This window comes from Penaeus japonicus, unplaced genomic scaffold, assembly GCF_977035675.1.
Source record: "Penaeus japonicus unplaced genomic scaffold, GWHDUDI00000001_assembly GWHDUDI00000013, whole genome shotgun sequence".
Classification (NCBI taxonomy): domain Eukaryota; kingdom Metazoa; phylum Arthropoda; class Malacostraca; order Decapoda; family Penaeidae; genus Penaeus; species Penaeus japonicus.
Genome location: NW_028234415.1, coordinates 44,470,623 through 44,473,122, shown reverse-complemented (window position 1 = coordinate 44,473,122; position 2,500 = coordinate 44,470,623). Strand labels below are relative to the sequence as shown.

Here is a 2,500-nt window from a genome sequence, read left to right as displayed (position 1 = left end):
GGATACTAATATGAAGAAATAAAAATATCAATCAATTCCTGTTTCTTTGTTTACCCGACATTAACATTTTTGTTACAGACTTCTACAGTTATAAATCATCGTCCTTCTTTGATTTCATTCCTTTCGAATTCAAATCTTTGTCCATCAATATTTTAAGCTCATCAGTTCACTGCCAATATCAAAACATGTTGCGGTCTATTTACAAACATGATGATGGGTAAATACTGTATAAATCCACATACTACAAAGGTCATGGATAGGTAGAAGGTTATAATTATCAAATTGGAAAAAAATATATAAAGTAACTCATTTAGCACTAAGTATGCAACTTTATATCTACCTTTTCTACCAGAGATCGAAAATTTGTGTCCATTGAATAAAACTCCATTTCAGCAGGTCCTTTATAACACATTAATAAGGAACTAATGGAAAATTTGCTCATTTTGTTTCAAATTCGATCGTAGTATATCCAACGTTGAGTAAATTACTTATAATCATATTTCAGGGAAATTACTAACTCCAGAGGACACACTACCCCAATAAAGTTTACTTATTTGCTCAAAACCCCAAAATTCACAATGCTTTGCCCACGAGTTCAAATTTTCTTCCAAAATATACTTTTCCTCCTAAACCTATGATTTATATCAAGTAAACATCACCCCAGCTTACAGATATATCAGCATTGACGCCAACTCACCTCGATCAAACTTTTTGCCATCAGGATCGATGTCCTTCACGTCAAAAATATCTTCGAAGAGAATTCCAGCCATTGCGTCGTGCTTCCTCAGACGTGTTTACTTCAAGCATGTGTTGATGGTCCTTTTCCGGTAGTTTTTCGAAAAAGACCGGTCTTTAAAAAATAATACTCTTTTTTAATAATATACACTATTTTTTATGTTAGAAAATACTGTTAAATATTTTTAAGAGTATTATAGCAATATAATAGCCTTTTAATGCCTATTTTGTGAAATATATTACCATATCTATGTTTATACTCCCCGCCGGTCTTTTTAGACAGAGAGTCTTGAAGGGTAAACATCAGAGGGTCAGAACTACAAGGGCAGATCACAGGTAAAACATTTAATGTTGTATCAAAGAACAAACCATACTTAAAAATATGAAAGAAGAAGTGTCTACTCCTTATTAAGAGTTTATATAGATAGGAGTACTTTCATTAGAGTTTCCAACACTGTAAAGATACGAAGAAGATGACTTTACGGAGTATTCTTCGTGGTCATCTCCTTGAGGATGTCTTATTCTTACTGTTTTCTCTTTTATCGGAAGCATTGATATTTTTCTGGAGTATAGATCCTCGCAGGGAGTGGACTGTCTTTTGAAATTGGTTGTTATGGATGCATGGTATCATAATGTTTGCGAGTAATGGAAGTTCTGGGGAAAATAATTGCTGTTATTGAAACTCTTTAATAAAAATCACGAATTTTCTTAACAGGTTTAGTGAGAAGCATGTCATTTTTTATGTTTAAATCAATCTTCTTATGTATTTCTTGTTATTATGTGAATAGGATTTTGAACTAGTGTTAGGGAAGATGTGATGGTAGATATAAATATATTTTTCTTGAAGGGGATGGGCATTTATGTATAGAAATGTGAGAATCAACATTTTCTGTTCAAAAAGTTCTGTTCTAATGATTATAGTAATTGTAATAAATTGAATTACATGTCTTGCTATTCTGTGAATATGGTTATATCTTACTGTTGTATTTTCTTTGAAATGAGTATATTAAGTTATTTAGTTGTTGTTTTTACTTCATTTATATTTTACCTTATATTTCTATCATATTAGCTACATGTTTCCATTCTATATTCTATACATTTCTGTTGTTACATTGAAATCATTTTGTTTTCTGTAGCACTCTTTTAATTGGATTATGTTCTTTTCTATGCTTATTTTTAACAAGAAGCTGCTTAGTTGCCATTCAGTGTGCTCTTTCTATGGCTTCTATGTCTTTCACAAGGCAAAGCAACCAGGTTTTTAGGTCCAGTAATGCAGATGTAATTTTATGTTTATTCTGAGTTATAGAATACTTTATTATATTCTTTGATTACAGTATTTCTCTTTGTATCTATTATATATGCATTGCCTGTATTGTAATTATGTCATGTTGATTTTTGTCTCGTCTAGTGTATATTATTTTTATTTGAACTCCCTTTCTATGAATTTCTGACCATAGTAATATTATCCTGTATTTATTGGGGAGGGGCAGGGGCATTGTTCATGCTCTATCTTACCAAACCTTACTTTAGAGTACATACTTTATAAATGTACAATGCATAATTATATTAATTATGATCCTAGTTATTACAGGATGTTTAACTCATTGGCAACTGGAGTGCATGTATACCAGCACTGTCCAATGTGGTTTAGTTTGATATTTATTTTTGTTACCCACAGGTTCATCCGCTATTAGTTCGTCTCCCTGACCTAATCTGTTTATGCCATTCCTTGAACTTTCACAATTAAGAAATAAATGTGTATTCC

The 2,500-nt window shown here is 31.5% G+C and overlaps 1 protein-coding gene across 9 annotated transcripts in view; it reads left to right on the top strand.

The window, feature by feature from the left end:
- The first annotated feature begins 1,016 nt into the window (after positions 1–1,016).
- Positions 1,017–2,500, top strand: part of Epp (Ecdysteroid phosphate phosphatase) — a 26,995-nt gene continuing 25,511 nt past the window's right edge. For 8 of the 9 annotated variants that reach the window (XR_015191583.1, XR_015191584.1, XM_086543609.1 and 5 more), the window contains exon 1: positions 1,020–1,071. The gene's annotated coding sequence lies outside the window, so the exon portion shown is untranslated. Of the gene's footprint in view, positions 1,072–2,500 lie in introns of all 9 variants that reach the window. The other variant, XM_043024173.2, reaches the window with a different exon arrangement.